Here is a 19,777-nt window from a genome sequence, read left to right as displayed (position 1 = left end):
CGGATCTTGCTGCCTCCCTGGCCCTCACCTGGGTACTGTGTCAGCCTCCGACTGCACCCCCTTCTCCCCGTCCCCCACTTCCCAACACTGAGCCAGGCTCAGCTTCCTTGACGGGGACGGTCAGACTGTGACGTTCTGGGGCCCCACGGTCCCCATGAGCAGAAGCTGACCCTTGACAGTCTCCAGTGCCTGCGGGTCCAGGGGGCCTGTGCCCCCTCCATGCCCCCTCCCCCTGTGCCCCTTCCTGCTCTGTGCCCATCTCCTCTGTCCCCCCTCCTCTGTGCCCCCTCCCTCCTCTGTGCCCCCTCCTTCCTCTATGCCCCCTCCCTTCTCTGTGCCCCCTCCCTCCTCCATGTCCCTCTCTTCTGTGCCCACTCTCCCTCCTCTGTGTCCCCTCCCTCCTCTGTATCCCCCCTCCTTCCTCTGTGCCCCTCTTCCTCCTCTGTGCCCTCCCTCCTCTGTGCCTGCTCTCCCCACCTGTGCCCACTCTCCCTCCTCTGTGCCCCCTCCCTCCTCTATGCCCCTCTCCCTCCTCTGTGTCCCCTTTCCCTCCTTCATACCCCCTCCTCTGTCTCCCCCTCCTCTATGCCCCCTCCCTCCTCTGTATCCACTCTCCCTCCTCCATGTCCCTCTCTCTCTTCTGTGTCCCCTCTCCGTCCTCTGTGCCCGCTTTCCCCACCTGTGCCCAGCTGCCCTCCAGCCACACTGGGGTCCAGGCCAAGCGCTGGCCTGAGGAGGGCCCTGCCTGCCTCCCAGGTGTCTTCTCTCCTTTCCCTTCTCAGGGAGGCCACCCCGTCCTGCATCCTGCGTGGTGGCCTGCACACCCTCGTGTTCACCTGCACGTCCACCAGGGGACCCCACTGGGGTGTAAGCTGCGTGGTCACAGGCGCTTCATCTGGGCTGTTTCCCGAGGGGCCCTGCCTGGGTCATTGGCACGTACTGGGCAATTGATCAATACTTGTTCAATTATGAACACGAAACACAACAAATATGCTGCTCTTGTGGCTGCCGTTGCTATTGCCGTTTCTTTGATGGCACCTCCAGCTGTTGTTTCCATAAATAAAACTTGAAAATCTCAGGACAAGCATAAATGCAAACTGATTCTCTGTTGCTAAGTTGTAGGGCCTGGACTTTTAATCATCCTAGAAGCATCTTTCCAAAGAGAATCATTTTAAATGAATGTTGTTGTGGCTTACGTATTTATCCTGAAGGCAAGCAATGACGGTGCTCCCTTCACAAAGCAGATGTGCAGGCCTCTGTGTAACGCTACTTGGCCCACTTTAGATTTTCAGTGAAGCTTGCCCTGTACAAGCAGTGCTTCTCATGTATTTTTTTCTATCCAATAAGCAACATGGTAAATAATTACAATTCATAACTTTTTTTCCTATCAAAGACTAGGAATGCATAATTTTAATGCCCAACACAGTGTTTGAAAATCCATTAACATTAATAGACTTAAAATATAACTACCTTCCTATTCAATGGTTCATATTTGACCAAACACCCATCCATCTACTTGCACAGAATTCTGAGTTTGAGGAACACTATGAAGGACCAAAAAGTAAATGAAAATCTTTTATAATCCAATTGATTATTGTCAGATTAGTGTCAAATACTGGATTATTATTATGAAACAAACTTCAAGAGCATTCTCCCTAAAGTGATCTATAGATACGCATGACGTATATAGTTCACTCATAACTAAAAAGCAAACCCTGTAAGAAGTGGCCCCCTTTCCACATTAGTACCTGGAGACCCAGCAGCGTGAGGCACGTTTGCTCCTTGGGTGGCACGAGTGCCCTTACGCTCAGGCGTCCTGGGCCCTGGGGCTGAGACCTCCAGGCCATGCCTCTGAAGAGGGCATCCCACGTGGACACGGCCCAGACCCAACCACGGCTCAGCAGGACCTGCCACGGCCCAGGGCGCAGTCGACGGCAGCAAGACAGCCAGTGCTCTTTTAAAACTGCCCTTTCCTCCAGGAAGGCTGTGGACCAGCTGCCTTTAATCCACACTCTGTGGCTCAGGTGTGCGTTGAGGGGTGACACAAGCACTGCGGTTCACTGTTCTCGGCTGCTGAAGGAGGGGTGTGGAATTGCTGGAAGGGGGTGTGCGCGTGCAGCCTGTGGGAGGCCTTTTCTCATGAGTTTATGGGATTGGCACTAACGGTGTGATGGACGTAAAATGAGGAAGGGGTTCTGGTGCGTGTGGGGCACCGTGGCGGTCCTGAGGGGGTGAGGGGAGGGGCAGTTGTTCGATTTCTTACTGTTGTTCAAGGCTCTGCACCTACTTGCCTGAAAGCTCGCCCAGCACCAGGGACTTGAGGGCCTTGAACTCTGTGCCCGACAGCAGACTCGCTTGTCTCCTTGGCTCCTGGTCCACCTGCCATGCAAGAAGCAGATGCCAATGCGGGCACCGTTCACCAGCAACGTGGCAGGAAGCAAAGGCAGACAAGGCAGAGAGATTCTGAAGACCTGGCAGTGCCACCACAGGACTGAGGAACCTCGTTTTAAGGAGCTCATATTTCCAGAGCAGGAACATAGTTCATGGGTGCTCCTAGGTTGTCTTAGATAGTTCACCCCACGTCTGCTTCCTTACTCTGACATGTTTTTTTTCATAGCCCCTATTACTTCCTGGATGATATAAATTATCTATAACTGTTACAACCCACCCAAAGATGTAAATAGGTTTTTCAAGTCCAAAGTGTTTAGGTTTATCTAAAAATAATACATGAAATATGAAGCCAAGGACTGTTTTTCCCATATAGAGAGCAAGTATGACAATATTTTCCCTCAAAATCACTGACAGTGATTTCACTTACCCTTCAATACCTCAGCTGTATTTGGTTAGTTATGCAAATTTTAATTTAGATTCCTGTTGCAGAATCCTTTTAAAGATTCTAGCAGTAACACCCCATGGTAAACTAGACAACATTTCCCTAACAAATAGAAACAGATGAAGAAAAGTTTAGTAGTCAAATATTTATAGTATATGGGGCAGATTCCCTTTATGAAACAAGCAAAGAATCTGGATTATATTTGATTTCCTGTCCATGACACAAGAGAAAATAGCACTGAAAGGAGCCTGTTCTATTATGCTTCATGGTAAAAATGTTACTTTAGATCATACATCCTGGGGAACTATATTTTCATATTATTTGGTCAAACATGAAATTACCTCGACAAAGACCAGCGCTTCTTCTCTACTGATCTTCACGTGATGAAGATGCCCATCGCCATGTTTTTGAAATTAAAGTTAAAAATATCAGGATCTTGATGTGTATTTAGCTTATACCTAATCTGCAAACTCCATAAAATAGAGAAATAACAATTTTCAATAAAATGCATTTAAAACTGCTTTTGCATACTACAATTTTATTGTTATTTATTTGTTTCTAGGGATGGCATTTTGCAGTTTACATCTATTCAACACTGTTCACTTGGGTGCACTATCATATCCTGAATCATTATCTTCCCTGAAGCAATTAATTGTTCTTTAGTTTTGCTCCTGCCAATCTCCAAGCCTAATCATGCTATTTTTGGGTCAAGACCAATGTTATTGAAAATAAGCACCTCTTTCCTACAACTCTTAATTTTCTAAAAGAAAATACATAAATTAAGCACATAGTCAATTGTAAATTCCACCCACTCCTGCTGAAAGAACATTGTACTAAGAAATTCTGGAGCTTTGAGCAATACTGAAGCTACTTCCCATTCCTGTAGTCTTGTTTTCCTTGAGTGTACTTCTGAAATTTTGAAAGGTGAGTAATTGAGGAATTCCACACAGCATGCCTATGAAGAGTGGAGCTGCTATGTGGCTGTCAAAGGCCTGTGGCAGGTACTCCCTGTTGGTGAAGCCTTGGACCTGAACTCTGACCAGTGGGAAACGAATGCACCTCTAAAATGGATTCTCCTTGCTCATCCACAAGCTAGGAGGCCAAGTACTGTGCTTGCCAGAGTAACTTCCAATATATCAATGAAATTCTCCTACTGCTTAAGCAGTTTACATCCCGAAATCTACACCTAAGCTTAAATATCCCTATAGAGGTTAGAATTCCTAGGTAGATTTTGATGTGAATGGGCAAGGCCATATCTGGAATTCTGGCCACACGTCGACAGTCCATTCACACTCCAGAGGTCATATTGCTGGAATTTGCATCCCTCACCAGGCAGTGGGAGGCGGGATACAGTAAGAAGCCTTTGGGCTAGGATTTAGGAGTTCTGCACGTTAGCGTGTCCTGACTTGACTTTGGCAAACATTCGCCTCAAGCCCCCAATCATCTGATGGCCTGTACTCAAATCCTATTACCAGATACTAAATAGGTGTCTTGACTTTCTATTTAAAGGTTTAAGGCCTCATTCCACTGCCATGGAGAGAGGAGCTGGCTGTGCAGTTAGCTGCAATTCACTTTTCCTCTTGAGATGGATACAGCATGATTTAGTTCAGCAGGGAAAACAGTTCATTTGGTGTGCAAGGACAGCTATTTTTACCTCACTTTACTGTGTTAGCATCCACCTCAATTCTTCCCCCCTTGCCTGGAAGGGGGAGGAAATGTTTTCCACATGTAACTGATACCTTATACTTCTAATGAAGAACTTCCAGGGATAACAAAAATTCTGTTTACAAGAAATATGCAAATTTATCAAAATATTACAGCAGAAAGGATCTTCATATAATTACTTAAATGAAACATTTTGTCATAATATTTTTATAATCCTGGAAAAATAAAACAGATACAACCAAAATTACACTAAGTGAGCATGCATTTTCTCCTTGTTTGTAGTTTGAGAGGCTTAAACACTAAAAACCTCATATTACTACAATTCTAATGATAAAATTTACTTTTCTGACATAAAATGATACTCACCATTTTTGGCAAGGATGGCTGAGGTATTCCTTGTAGAAGGAGGCCACATAAAGCAGCATGCTCGGGGTCTGCACGGTACGGAAGCTGAACGCGAGCCTCTCCCTGGCTAGGGTCGTGTCCCCATAGGGTGTGGTGGCATGGGAACTGGAGTTGGTATTTAGGGAATAATATTCTTGAAAATTGTAAGTCACAGAGGAGCCAGTTCCAAAATATGCAGAAATCTCTGAAATAATATTTTTATATTAAAAGGATTAAGGGTCTCTATTAAGTATGTCTGTAGACATTTAGATTAAATTTCAGGAAATTTTAATCACTAAGAGCAGAGAATATTATAACCAATATCTATACCTCTCAAAATGAAAAACACAGTTAGTAAATGGAAACACCAGGATAATTCTCAAAATATCTTAAAGCTATAAATGTCTGTTCTTCAGTATAATGTCATAATTTCAAGCTCAATATGTGCTTTATTGGTTGGAGGCAATAACCTAACGACCTGGCTGTCACAGGCTTCGTCTTCTACTTCGGTCCTTCAAATCCCTCCATCGTAGCCTGTGGTGGGAGCATCTGCCGTCCTCCCCAGGAGCAGGAAAGTTCAGAGGTCAGGGGTCTCCCTCCCCACGGCAGAGCAGCACCCAGTACTCTCATTTCTTGTTTATTTTACTGCCCACTAGAAATGGAATGCTGAGTTGACCGCGCCGCATAATCTGGTGGTCGTCTCCCAGCAGGGGCCCAGGAGGCTGACCCTGCTTCCCTAAACTGTTTGGGTGTCCTTGTAGCCCAAACAAGAGGAATTCTCGTGTGTATGCAGACGTGTGTGCACGGGGGGCGGTGAGAGCCGCTGGGCTGCGTAATCCCTGGACCCACATATCCCCGTTGCACAGAAGGTTCACACGCCGCTGCACCCTACAAACCACTCTCAGGACAGAGGGCTGTTTCCTCTTCACCCACAGCACGATTTTGGCTTCTAACATAAGAAAAATAAAACTCCTTAATTTTGATGGATTTCAATTCATTATTTTATGATTTATATTTTTGTGTTCTAATACCTTTGTCTTTCTAAGGTAACAGAGGTTTTTCTCCTATATTTTCTACTAGAATTTCTATCATTTTAGTTTTAGTATGTATGCCTATTATCCATTTCAATGTAATATTTGTACGTGGTATGAGTAAATTGTCAAGTTATAAACATTTTTTCCACTTGGATGTCCAGGTAATCCAGAACCAGTTGCTGAAAAGACTTTCTTTTCCCCCTTGAATGGTCTTAGCACCTTTGCAGAAAGCCATAGATGTAGGAGTCCATCTATGTCTCATTACTCTTTTCCATTGCTAACTTGCTTTTTATATAAAATTTGCTTTGGGAATACAAGGTCCTCATACGTTTCTCTATAAAATTTAGAATTAGCTTGCCAATTTCTACTAAAAATTAAAAAATCACTAAGATTTTAATGGCGTTCATTGAATCTATAGATCAATATTGGAAGAATTGATAGAGTAACAGTAAGAATCTTCCAGTTCATGAATATGATATATTCCTACATTTACTTAGATGTTAATTTTTTCAGATTTAATTTAGATATCTTACATATATTTTTCTCAATTTATCTGTGAATAGTTTGCATTTTCAGATTAGGTTGTAAATAGAATTGTATTTTAATTGTTTTCTATTCATATGTAACTAGCATATAGAAAGTCAATTGATTTTTGTATATTGACCCTACTAAGTTCTTTCATTACTTCTAGTAAGTTTTTATAAATTAAAAGGATTTTCCCTATAGGTGATCACATCTTCTGTGATTAAGAGAGTTTTTTTTTTCTTCATTTGCATGAGGGAAGTAAACTCTCTCTTGTCTTATTCCACTGGATAAGATTGCTAGCAGGGTGAAAAGAAACGGTGGGACAGGGCATTGGTCTTGTTCCCAGTTAAGAGGGAAAGCATCCAAGCCCCCAGTCTCTCACCATCAATACAGTGGTCGATGTGCTTTACTGGGTTGAAGAAGACACCTTACATTCCCAGTTTTCATGCTGAATATTGTCAAATGCATTTTCCCGATAAACTGAGAGGATTATTTTTTTCTCTTTTATTCTGTTAATATAGTGAATTTCATGGAAATATTTTACAAAATTAGATTGATATTATAGTTCCATTTTCATGATCTATTACTTTTTTTCTAATTGTTGAATTTAATTTGCTAACAGTTTGTTAACTATTTGGGGGTCAGTAGTCACGAGATATAGTCCTGGGATTTTTTGTTTGCTTGTTTCTTGTAAGGTCTTTGTTATATTTCAGCATCAGAGCAAAAGCGGATTCATATAATGCATTAGAAAGCAGGCTCCCCTCATCTCTATTCTTAAGTAGCTAGTGTAGGGCTAATTTTTTTTTCTTAGATGTGTTATAGAAATCATCAGTGAAGCCATTCGAACCTGGAGTTTTCATGGTGGAAATGTTTTAATTAGAAATTTAACTTTTTAATTAACAGTTATCGAAATTTGCATTTATTTTTTGTCAGTTTTTGTAAATTGCATTTTTCAAGCGATATGTCCATGTCATATAAATTGTAAACTTTATTGTCATATGCTGTTCATAAAGGCACTTTGTTGTTATTTTGATGTTTGTAGCACCTGCTTTGGAGTCACATCTTTTATTCCTGATATTTGTAATTTGTGTCCTCCATCTTTTTAACTTGAGAGTTTTTAAATTTTTGAATTTTATTGATATCTTCCCTGACCAACTTTAATTACATTGATTTTCTCCTTTGTTTTCTATTTCAATTACTTCTGCTCTTATCTTTTATAATTTATTTTATTTTACTTTCTTTGAGTTTTATTTTGTTATTCTTTTCTTGGTTTCAAAATTAGAAGCTTGTATCATTGATTTTACACCTTTATCCTTTTCTAATAATGGAATTTAAAGTCCTAATTTCCCTGTAAATACTGCAATAGCATTACCACTCCAGTTTTGATATGGTGTGTTTTTCATTATCATTCAATTAAAATTCTTTCTAGTTTTACTTATGAGTTCTTCTTTAACACATGGATTGCTTAGAAGTGAATTATCTAACTACTGATATTGTCCATAAGACTCTGAGCCTCTCAACTCACACATTTTCTCCAGTCTTTTCAAGGCTTCACCCTGGGTCAGTTTTATTTGCTCTGTCTTCATGCACACTGACTCTCAGTTTTTGTTGTTATAGGTATAATTTAAAATTTCCCTAGTTGTATTTTTCAGCCCCAGAATTCTATTTCTCTGAACATTATTTCCTTTGATTGAGCATCTGAACGTGACTCCATATCTTTGCTGAAACCTCAAATGGATCTGCTCAGAGTCAGTTCCTCTTGTACGGTATTTTTATTCCTGAATGAGGACCACATACCCTGATTTTTCGCACGTGTGGTGCTTTCTATTGAGGAATGGACATTGTCGATACCTCATTGCAAATGCAGTTAATTCTGTTGGTTCTCCTCCTTGTCCTCGTGTTTGCTCCAGCGGGCAGTGGAAACACTGGCTTCTGTGCTGGGGCCTGGCTCTCGGGGTCCTCCTGGGCTTGGAGAACTCAGGGTTCAGCAAAGGATTAGGGCAGAAACCACGCTCCACCGGCACGTCCACCCTGAGGTTCCTGGTGCTAAAGGGCCCACACCTGAACACAGAGCTGTCTGGGCTCTCGGCACCGCCCTCTGCACCCCCAGCCCAAGGGCTCAGTGGCCGAGCCTCCGACCACACTGTCACGTCTGCCAATGCCTGGCTCTGCAGATCTCTCAGGCAGCTCAGTTCCAAGAGGACATGGTGATCTGGCTCTTTTCACTGCTTTTCCTCAGTTTCTACTTTGGGTTCCAGTTCTGTTTATTGTCATTTGTGGGGAAGGGGTGGGTTTATATGGCCACATCATTCTGCCATTATCAGAACCTTCCTTGGCACAGTTGGATTTCACCTGTACAGGTGAAAAATGTCTTGGAATGGTGACAGAAAACCATCATTCGCCATCACAGCCTTACCATCAAGTATAGTTTTTATGATCACATTCTTACCACTTCTCAGCAGTTAATTCCCATTAAGTGTTTTGAAAGTCAAGCGCTGATCAATCCATACCTAATTTTGTACTCCAAAGAGCAGCGGACTTTAGTGGCAAAATAGTACAGCCCAAAGACTCCCAAATGCAGGTGCTGAAGTTTGCTTTGTTGATGCTGTTTCTGTGAGCATCTATGAAGCTCATAAGTACAACCTTAGAAGTCTGATCCTACAGTCGCCCCCTCTGCCTTTTCAAAGCATCGCTGTGACTTCTCAGAATGAGAGAGAACGAAAGATATTCTACCATTTAACTCTCACCAAAGATCACTGACAATTCTGCATATAAAGGTTTTTGAAGGTCTCTGTTTTAGTCTGACTCAATGTTTAATGGAAAATTTATTAATTTTATACCATTGAGAACACATTTTGGAAAATTCGTCTTTATTACTAGAGGCTATTACTTTAGATAATAAAGACAACTAATGTAATATCGAAAGAGACAAAGGCCTTAGGGCAGCTTCACAGAGCAAGGGGCCAGGTCCCTCCAGATACCAGAGGGGCGGCTTTGGCTTGCACAGACTCCAGCACTTCCTAATAAGATTAAATCCATCCTAAAGGGGATTTAGGAGCCGAAGTGCTGCATCAAAGAGCCACTGAGTCCCACTCCATGTTTCCAGACAGTCTGGGCCAGCTGTGGCTACAGCATCCCTGCACCAGGCCCCATGCCCTCACCTCCCCTGCCCTCACTTTCCCCTGCACTCAGGCCCCCACACTCCCCTCCCCTGCCCACCCCTCCCTCCCCTCACCTCTCCTGCCCTCACATCCCCCTGCTCCCCTCCCCCCTCCGCTCTACTCCCCTCTCCTCCACTTATCTCCCCTGCCCTCACCCCACCCTCACCTCTCCTCCACTCCCCCACCCACCCCCCTCTCCTCCTTCCTCCCCTCCACTCACTTTCCCCACCCTCACCTCCCCCCACCCTCAACTCCCCCCACCCTCATCTCCTCCTGCTCCCCTCCCCCCTCCCCTCTACTCCCCTCTCCTCCACTTATCTCCCCTGCCCTCACACCCCCACCCTCACCTCCCCTCCACTCCCCTCCCCCTCTTCTCCCTCTCCCCTCCCCCACCCTCCCCCTCCACTCACCTTCCCTACCCTCACCTCCACCCACCCTCTCCTCTCCTACTCCCTTCCCCCACAATCCCCTCACATGCCCCCCCTCTCCTCTCCCCTGCACTCACCATCTGCGCAGAAGGGGCCTACATAGGCCAAGAGGTCACACTCAACAGAGAAACCCGCAGCACCTCTCGCGGCATCGCCCCCCATGGCGGCACAAGTGTCCGTAGGTGCTGCAGTGGCCTGGACAGCCGGGCTCCACCCCCGGGGTGAGCTGGGCGCCCTCCTCGAGGTACAGCGCCCACCCGTTCAGCTGCAGGCAGCGGAGGCAGCCCAGGAAGCCCCGCCGGCCGCTGGCCGAGCCGCCTGCGCAGGGCAAAGGAGGTCAGCGAGCAGAGGGGCTTGTGGAAACGGGCACGAGCCTCGGGGACAGGCACTTTTGGACACATAAACCTGGACATTTTCGGGAAATGTTCAAGAACTCTAACCATTAATTCAGTTGAGTATTTTTACGTTGAGTTTGGTTAATGCTTATTCTAAACAGATTTCTTCTCAACTGAGGAAATTAATTTTTAAGTTAGTCACATTAGAATGATGTAAACAATTTAATAAAATGCCAATAATGTGATAACTGTACTCTGATGTGCTGTGATGGTGCCTTGGTTTGCCCTCCAGTTACCTCCTGGAGATGATTCCAGGTAAGATGCAGGAGCCCAGGCACGGAACTCTGGGGCTGAGGACAGAGGGGATGAGAATGGGGAGGGGGCTGAGCCCACGAGCCCAGGAGACCTGCCCAGGGCCCCACTCAAGTCCTGCACTCAGGACTGACCAGCACATACACGGGAGGAAAATCCAGAGGCCAGGACAGAACCACTGACAAGGATCGGAGGGAACAGTTCTGGACGCACACAGGACGGGGGAAACTGCCTCTCCCTGGAAGCCAGCAAGACTAACCACATAATACATGGGGCATCAGGTATAGAACAAAAAGAGGTTCTGCTACAATCCTAAATTAATTGCTTCTTAGTTCTCACCTGAAAAAGCTTAAAAACAAGCCCCCCCCTTAAACTGTTTGAAAGTAACTTAGTTTCATTCTATAGAATGTTCAAGAATATTTAAAGGAATACAAAAATATTCAGCATTAGACAAGTGAAAATTGATAAGTTCTAGTACCCAATGAAATTAAAAACAAACAAACAAAAAAATTACCAAGCCTACAAAGAAGCAGGAGAATAGACTATCTTGAGGAGTGAATACAATCAACTGAAACTTATCACAGATGGGGATATTAAGGCAGTTATGACTATTTCATTTTTTCAAGAAGCTAGAGAAAAGACTGAACATTTTATGTAGACACATAGACAAAATTGCAAAGTACAAATCAAACTTGGAGAAGAAAAATTAAAATTTTGATAAAGAAAATGCACTAAATAGGATGTGGAGAAGATTAGGTATTACAGAAGAAAAGCTTTGTGAACTTGAATACTTGTTAACTAATCAAAAGGTATCACAGATGAAAAGTATTGAAAAATAACATGAATGGAGTATCCATGAGCTATGGGACAATTTTAACAGCCCAAAATACATTAATGTGAGCTCCTGAAAGGGGAGGACTGGGAACAGAAAAGTTATCTTAGCAGAAAAATTCCCAAATATGATTAAAATTATAGACCTACCATCTATGAAACTCAATATTAAGCCCCGTATTAGTCAGGGTTCTCAGGAAACAGAATCAACAAGGGATATCTGTTGATAGTAAGAGATTTATCAGAGTATATCACGTGACCATGGGGATGCACAAGTCCAGGTTCCGCAGGCAGGCTGCAACCAGGAGCTCTGATGAAAGTCCAAAGAAGATTTGTGATGAGTCCTGGGAGATGCTGGCTGTCCAAAGACGAACTGGGAAATTCTCTCTCAATGCTGGAATCACTTCCCCTTTTAAGGGATTCAGCTGATTGGACTAAGCGTCACTCACTGCTGATGTAATCTCCCTGACTGATGTAATTATAACCAGCTATTTAGGATATACCACTGCAGTAAAGTCAATTGTGACTAAAGTCCATAAATGCCCTTGTATTACAGTTAGCTGAATGTTTGCCTGAACAAACAACTGGCCACAATTACCTGACTGAGTTGACACAATAGCCTAACCATCACAAGCCCTATCTCAAGAAACAAAAAATAGACTGAAGCAAGTCATTTAAAAATTTCTTAAAAGTATCAATAAATAACAAATATTTAAAACATCCAGAGAAAAAAGATACATTACACACACAGGAACAGAGAGAAGGCTGAGAGGAGATTTCTTGTCAGAAACAATGCCAGCCACAAAAGGTGGAGCAGGGGCTGTACCAGGTTGAAAGATAAAAACACTGCCAACAAAGATGGGGTAAGATGGCAGCTAGGTAAGGGGCTCCAGGAGTCACCTCATGCTACACAGCAGTTAGTAATCACACAGAGCTATCTGAAGCACCTGTTGGGGCCTCCAGGAGTCCAGAAGAACATCCTGCAACATTCTTGAAAGAATGGAAGATCCTTAAAAGAATCTGCAGTAAAGAGTCATGAGTAGAACACTCCACACCATCCTCCACTGGTGGCACAAGACGCCTCAGAAATATTCTGTGGTAGAATTGGAAGCTCTATTTCTATAAAATGAGGCAGGAAGAGAGGGCTGGACACTGACTTCAACTACTGATTAGTAAATTCAGTGGCCTAAAGTATAATCCTAGGAACAGCTAAAGTTTGAGCCTATCCAAGTCAGAAAGAGGCTGGTAGCCGCCATTTTGATTCTGCACTTAACCATGAGGGGAAGAAGGGCTGATTGAAAATCACAGTGACAGTAGGGACCAGCTTCTTTCCACTGAGATCAGACTATGGCTCTGGCCTAGGTCCCAGGCCCATGTCCTGCATGGAGGACAAAGGATGGGGTACATCCTGCAGCCTCTCCAGGTAACTGAAGGATCTTTTGGCCAGCACAGACTGAACAGTTGGACAACTGTAGATCCTTTCCCATACCCCAGTAGGATGGGAGAGGAGCTGTGTTTCTTCTTCCTCTCTGGGCAACTGCAGGTACTTTGAGCCTGCACAAACTGGTTTATTGAGCACCTTCAATTCCATCTCCACCCCTTTATCCCCTAGGATAGGAGGGGGCTGATGCTTCCTCAGCCCCTCAGGGCAACTTCAGGTTCTCTTGGCCAGCATGAACTTGACAGTTGGATACCTGTGGCTCTACCCCACCCCAGATAGGACAAGAGAGGGACTGTGTTTCCCCAGCTTCTCTGGATAACCACAAGTGCTTTCAGTCAACACAGACTAAATAGTTAGATACCTGTAGCTCCATCTTCACCCACAAATAGGACATCAGGGAGCTGGGTTTCTTCAGCCTTTCCAGGGAATAGCAGGCACCTTCAGCCTGCATAGACTGAACTGCTGGGCACCTGTGGATCTGCCCCCATCCCCTAATAGGATAGGAGGGGGCTGGTGTTACCTGAGCCTCTCCACAAGAGCAGGTACTTTTGGCCTACAGGGACTGATCTGCTGAGTGCCTGTGGTTCCATCCCCACCCCCTAAAGGGCAGAAGGAACAGTACTCTCTCATCCACTCAGGACAACTACAGGCATATTTGGTTCACATGGAATCAATTGTTGGCCATTCCAGAGGGTCCATCCCCACCCCCAGGAGGGGGAGGAGAAGGTGCTAGATCAGTTTACCAGGGCAACTATTTTAGCCCCACACAGCTTAGTTTGCTGTCCACACCTGCAGCTCCATCTCTATCCCAGGTAGGGGAGGAAGGGAGTATGAAGCTTCATGAGTCTATCTGGGCAACCACAGGCAGTCTTGTCCTACAAAGCTTTGATTAATACACATGGCTGCAGCTCTTTCCCTAACCCAGGAAGAGGAGAAAAGTGAGAGAAACTTCATCTCACTTTTTCTGGGGCAATGTGAGCAGCTCCAGTCTCCATAGCTTACAGCATCAACTACATCCTCAGCTCCTAACACAACCAGCAAGGGAAAAGGCAAGAAAGTCCTAAACTAAAGAAAGAAACTGTACCCAGAATAAATATATCTAGTAAGCCAGATGCCAAGGCACCAACAAAAAATTACAATCCATACCAAGAAACAGGAAGCTACTGCCCAATTAAAGGAACAAGATAAGGCCCCAGGTGACACAAAGGAGTTGAGACAACCCCAATCACAGATGTTCAAACAAATCTCCTTACTAAATTCAGTGAGATGGCTAAAGTGATTAAGGATATTAAGAAGACACTGGGTGAGCATTAAGAAGAATTTAAAAGCAGACATAGAAAAATAGCAGATCTTATGGGAATAAAAGTTGCAAAAAATCAAATTAAAAATACACTGGAGGCATATAACAGCAGATTTGAGGAGGTCGAAGGAAGCATCAGTGAGCTTGAAGACATGGCCTCCAAAACATACAAAAGAACAGATGAAGAAAAGAATGGAAAATCTAAACAGGGTCTCAGGGAACTAAATGACAGCAAGAGACATGGAAACATACATGTCATGGGAGTCCCAGAAGGAGAAGAGAAGGAATAGGGGACAGAAGAAATATTTGAAGAAATAATGGTAGAAAGTTTCCCAACCCTATTGAAGAACATAGATATCCATGTCCAAAAGCACAACATACTCCCATCCAAATAAATCTGAATAGACCAACTCTGAGACACATACTCATCAGAATGTCAAATGACAAAAACAAAGAGAATTCCAAGAGTAGCGAAAGAAAAGCAATGCATAACATATAAGAGATACCAAATAAGATTAAATATTGATTTCTCATCAGAAACCTGGAGGCAGGGAGTCAGTGGTATGATATATTTAAGATAATGCAAGAGCAAAATTACTAACCAAGAATTTTACATTCAGCAAGATTGTCTTTCAAAAATGAGGACAAGATTAGAAAATTCACAAATAAAAGAAACTGAGTCACTATTCAACAAATAGTCAAAAAAAGGAAATATGACCCCTATCTCACACCTTATAAAAAAATTAACTAAAAATGAATCAAAGACCTAAATATAAAAGCTAGAATGAGAAAGCACCTAGAAGAAAATGTAGGAAAACATCTTCAGAACCTGGTGGTAAATGGTGGATTCTTAAACCTTACACTGACAGCACAAGCAATGAAAGGAAACATGGATAAATGGGACCTCCTCAAACTTAAACACTTTTGTGATTCAAAGGACTTCATCAAGAAGATGAAATGGCAACACACTCAATGGGAGAAAATATTTGGAAACCATATATTCAATAAGGGTTTAGTTTCCATTCTATATAAAGAGATCATACAACTCAAAAATAAAAGATCAAGTAATCCAATTAAAAATAGGCAAAAGACTTATATAGACATTTCTTGAAAGGGGAAATACAAATGACTAAAAAGCACATGAAAAAAATTTAAATATCTCTAGCTATTAGGGATATGCAAATCAAAAGGACAATGAGCTAACATCTCACAACACATAGAATGGCCATTATTAAAAAAACAGAAAAGAATAAGTGATAGAGAGGATGTGGAGAAACAGGAATACTCCATTGTTGGGGCTGTAGTGTGGTGCAGCCTCTGGGGAAGACAGTTTGGCTGTCCCTCAGGAAGTTATCTACAGGGCTGCCATATGATCCAGTAATTCCTCTACTAGGAAAATATCCAGAAGAACTGAAAACTGTGATATGAACAGACATCTGTACACTGATGTTCATTGCGGCATTATTCCCAATTGCCAAAAGATGGAAACAAACCAAGTGTCTGTCATCAACCAATGGATGGATAAACAAAATGTGGTATATATATATGATCAAATACCATGCTGCAGTAAGAAGAAATGGAATTGGGACGCATATGATAACATGGATGAATCTTAAGGACATTATGCTAAGTGAAGTAAGCCAGACACAAAAGGGCAAATATTGCATGGTCTTACTAATAATGAAGTAAATATGAAATAAATGCATGGAGTTAAAACCTAGAGAATAGGTTATCAGGTGATAAGAGGAGGGCTGTGAAGGAGTACTGATGCTTAATGTACATACAAGTTTTAATTAACTTTACTGGAAATATGTGGAAAGGATAGAGTTGATGGTAACACATTATAGTGAGAAGCAGTTGGTTTATAAATGGGATTGTGGCTGAAAAGAATAGTCTAGGAATATAAATGTCAACTGAAAGAAAGTTCGAGACTGATCTAGTGGTTGAATAATACAGTAAACCCAGAAGTGGATGAGAATTTTGGCTAATAGTACAAATTCAAGAATGTACTTCTATGAACTAGAACAGATGTATTTCCCAATTGCAGGGTGGTGAGAATTTGGAGAAGTATGGGACAAATACAATTAGTATAACCTACAGACTATAGTTAACAGCAATACTGTAATATTCTTGCATCAATGCCAAAGATATACTATGTTAATAATAGGGGGGTGTGGAAAAATATGCCGAATATATGCTATGGACCATAATTAGTGCTGATAGTCTGATGATATTATATCATAGTGTGTAACAAATGTGCCACAAGGGTGTGGTGTGTTAGTGAAGGGTTGTTGTGTGGGAATTCTATACATGTGCATGATAGTTTTGTAAGTTCATAGCTTCTATAATAAAAACACATTAAAAAGAAAAAATATGCTCATAACAATGATAATTTTTAGTAAGAAAATAGACAATTAGGAAAAATGTAAAGCGGAATCAGTGATCATATGAGGATATTAGGATTAGATGCAATGTGCTTTTACATTTCCTTAATATAAGGATTATGTCATGAAAAAATCCAAAAGTAATTGAAACTAGAAAAGTATAACTGTGCAATAGAAAAGTGTGGCATAATTTAAAATATGCATTAAAAATTATAGATTTTTAAAAAAACCTTAATTGATGTATTTATCATGTTAACCCAATAAAGAAGAAAAAACCAAATATGATGATCTCAACTGAAGCAAAATAAACCAATACATTTTTTTCTCTCAGTAATCCCATGATATAATGAACCTCCCCTAATCTGATAAAAAGTATCTTTGAAGAAAAAGAAAATTCATATGACACAAAATGATATATTGAACAGCTACATTCTAAGTTAGGGGAAAAATTATTATGTCAATGCTCATATTTTTATTCAAAATGGTACTGGAAATCCTAGCCTGTGTAATAAGTTAAATACATAAAATGTATTAAGTTTGAAAAGAGAGAAATAAACAATTTTTGAGTCAATGATGATGTGCTTGTGTATGGAACATCCAAAAAAATCTACAAGTAATTTATTAAGACCAGAGAATTAAGAACAATATAATAAAATCCATTTTCTTTGTGTTACTATCAGTAAACAACTAGGAAATGTACAGCTACCTTTAACAATAACATCAAGCACTAAATACCTACTAATAAATTGAATCAAAGGTACCAAATCTTTACTCTGAAAATTACCCACCATTCCTGAAAACTCTTAAAGAAAAACTAAATGAATAAAGAAGAGATATATAATCTTCATGGAATGTAAGTTCAATATTTTCAGAATGAAAATTCAATATGATTCCAATCAAAATTTCAGAAGGCTTTTGGTAGAAAATGATAAACTGATTCTAAAGTTGTACGGAAACTCAGAGGTATTAGGATGGCCATGAAAATCTTGAAAAAGCATAGAATGGAGAAATACTCTACCAGATTTCAAGACATACCATAAACCTCAGAAACAGCATGGCACTGGCATAAGGGTAGACAAATGGGTCAATGTAGCAAAACAGGATAGACCTACAAACACATTACACCCAACTTTCAAAAAATTGCCAAAGCAGTTTATTGGCAGAAACAACTCTCATTTCAGTTAATGGTGCTGAAAAATTAGAAATTTTTATTGAAAAATAAACCTTAACTCCTACCTCACACCTCATCTAAAAACTATTTTGAGATGGATCATAGAACTTGAAACAAATCCTAAAATATTTAACTTCTAAAAAGCTTTGTTTTCTAAAAGAAAGCATCAGAGAATATCTTCACAGACTGGGATGACAATAGTTTTTTATACCAGACACAAGAAGTACTATTCATTAAAAAAATTAATTTTCTAACCCAAAAGTTCAATCAGTACTAATACATCTTTTCATCAAAACACATTGGTACAAAAGAGAAAGACCAGTCTCAGAGGCTGGTAAACTGCAGTGAGTGTCAGTGAATTTCCCCTCTGCACAGCCCCAGCCCCAGCCCCAGCCCCCACAGCACGGCGGGCAGCAGTGGGGCGGGCCCTGGCTCATGGTGTGGCTTGAAAGCCGGGGCAGGGTGGCTACAGGGACCTCGTCCTCCAAACCCCAGGAGTGTGTGGTCTGCTCGCTGATCTCTGTGCTGGGTCAGCTGCTTTAGATCGCTGGGGGTCAGCTCTGAGGGTGGCCACTTTTCCAGTGCCCTCAGGCAAAGTGGCCAAGGAGTCTGGCCACATTTTCTCCTCCGGAAACTTTCCATTCCTCATTTGGGAGCAAATTAGTTTGGAAATGTCACAAATTGATGGCTCCAGCTCTCTGCAACAAAAACAAAAACAAAAACAAAAACAAAAACAAAAACAAAAACTGGCAGTACCAGAGGAGTGGGAGAACTAGATTTCCAGAGTTACAACATAATACTCAAATAGCCAGTTCACAACAAAATATTACAAAGCACCCAAAGAAATGGGAAAGTGAAACTGCCACTTACCTTTCGGTTCCTGTCTTACTGATTTGTAGAAGTTTCTAGAAACTTTAATTCAAACACATGCCTCTTCATGTTTATTCATAAGAAACTTGATGCCTCCCGAGAAAAGTTACTATTTCTGAGGCCAGCTTTAACCAGTTCTAGTCACAAAGTATGCTAAATATTCATTTTAGGACAAAGCATAATTGCAACTGAGCATGCTCCATTTAACCCTGCCTTTCTCAACCTGGATTGGCCCATGACATCCTTAAGCCTGCCACTCAGCCACCTTTCCCAACCTGGATGGTCCCACAGCACCTCACCCCCTTCTTAGCCACTCCCTTAAGCCCACCTTCCACAGATGGTATAAAACCCCAGACCCCATGTTGCTCACAGAGACTGATCTGAGGCTCGCCTCCAGTCTCCTTGCAGCCAAAGCAATGCTGATGCAAAATACCAGAAATCAGTTGGCTTTTATAAAGGGTATTTATTTGGGATAGAAGCTTATATTTACCAGGCCATAAAGCATAAGTTACTTTCCTCACCAATGTCTTTTGCCATGTATTGTAGCAAGATGGCTGCCATCTGCCATGGTTCAGGCTTCCTGGGATCCTCTCTTCCCAGGGCTTGCTTCTCTTTCCTCACAACCAAGCTCCACTGTATGCTTATTTCCCAGGGTTCCAGCTCAAGACTCCAGCATCAAACCCCAAAATCAAAACTCTAACATCAAATCTCCAACTCTGTCCTTTACCATGCCTTTTATCTGTGAGTCCCCACCCACCAAGGGGCAGGGACTCAACACATTATTGATGTGGCCTAATCAAAGCCCTAATCATAATTTAATCACTCCCAGGTACAGACCAATTTACAAACATAACCCAATATCTATTTTTGGAATTCATGAACCATATCAAACTGCTACATCTATGAAAATAAACTCTGGAATATATGAGCCCTCCTCACAGAAGCAGCTTTGCTAAAAAGCCAGGCCCTTGACCCTGAATATTGCATTTATGAAACATTTCTATAATGATGAAACTAAATTTTATTATAATTAATGCCTAAGGGTCATCCCCTGAAGAAAAACCTCCTTGTTGCTCAATTGTATTCTTTCTCTCTCTAAGCCG

General features: G+C 42.0%; 1 pseudogene; it reads right to left on the bottom strand.

The window, feature by feature from the left end:
* Window positions 1–2,283: 2,283 nt before the first annotated feature.
* The window catches only part of LOC101410690 (contactin-associated protein-like 3), a 191,870-nt pseudogene continuing 174,376 nt past the window's right edge, over window positions 2,284–19,777 (bottom strand).

The sequence above is a fragment of the Dasypus novemcinctus genome, chromosome 6, assembly GCF_030445035.2.
Source record: "Dasypus novemcinctus isolate mDasNov1 chromosome 6, mDasNov1.1.hap2, whole genome shotgun sequence".
Classification (NCBI taxonomy): domain Eukaryota; kingdom Metazoa; phylum Chordata; class Mammalia; order Cingulata; family Dasypodidae; genus Dasypus; species Dasypus novemcinctus.
This window is presented reverse-complemented; position numbering and strand designations above follow the sequence as displayed.